General features: G+C 42.8%; 1 non-coding gene across 1 annotated transcript; it reads right to left on the bottom strand.

The window, feature by feature from the left end:
* Nucleotides 1–276: 276 nt before the first annotated feature.
* TRNAG-GCC (transfer RNA glycine (anticodon GCC)) lies at nucleotides 277–349 on the bottom strand. The gene has a single exon. It is a non-coding gene; the product is annotated as a tRNA-Gly (tRNA).
* Between the last annotated feature and the right edge of the window lie 497 nt (nucleotides 350–846).

Below are 846 nucleotides of genomic sequence, written 5' to 3'. Positions count from 1 at the left end.
TTAGATTATTTTATTTGTTTATTTTATTTTAGCTTTGGCTGTGCTGGGTCTTCAATGCTGTGTGGGCTTTTCTCTAGTTGCGGAGGGTGGAGGCTACTCTCTAGCTGTGGTGCGAGGGCTTTTTGCGGTGGCTTCTCATGTTGCAGAGCACAGGCTCCGGGGCTCGCGGGCTTCCGCATTTGTGGCACGTGGCTCAGTAGCTGCAGCTCCTGGGCTCTAGGGCACAGGCTCAGCAGTTGTGGTGCACGGGCTTGGATGATCCGTGGCATGTGGGATCTTCCTGGATCAGGGATTGAACCTGTGTCTCCTACACTGGCAGGCAGATGCTTTACCACTGAGCCACCAGGGAAGCCTGAAGCTTTATTTTTTAAGTGCCACTGTGAACTCACAAATTTGACCATATTTTTTGTTTTAATCCGTAGCAGTTCATAATTTTTGATGCATTTCAAATTGTCCAATCTTTAGTCAGTGAGGCCCTCTCCACTTTGACTCCTGCTCCCCTTTAGCACAATTGCAGTCATCTTTGCTTTTTTGCTTATCTTGGATATTTCCAATCCCAGAACTGAAATAAGTCATTTTCTTCAAAGTTCTCTGGTTTCTTTAGTGGGAAATAGTATTTAGAGACCACATTCTGGGCCTCTTAGGATTGCTCATTGCTCCGTAAGTGGTCATTTTTCTGGGCCTTTTCAGTGGACAGAGCTAGGAAATACGAATTTATTTTTCTTTTTTCTTTATCAAAGAATAAAATCTTTACTGATAGAACAGTTGGTCTTATGATTTTCCTAGTACCACACATATTTCAAAAAATATATACAGACAGCTATGATTATTATTGGTATCAACTTC

This window comes from Bos taurus, chromosome 25 (assembly GCF_002263795.3).
Source record: "Bos taurus isolate L1 Dominette 01449 registration number 42190680 breed Hereford chromosome 25, ARS-UCD2.0, whole genome shotgun sequence".
Taxonomy (NCBI): Eukaryota; Metazoa; Chordata; class Mammalia; order Artiodactyla; family Bovidae; genus Bos; species Bos taurus.
This window is presented reverse-complemented; position numbering and strand designations above follow the sequence as displayed.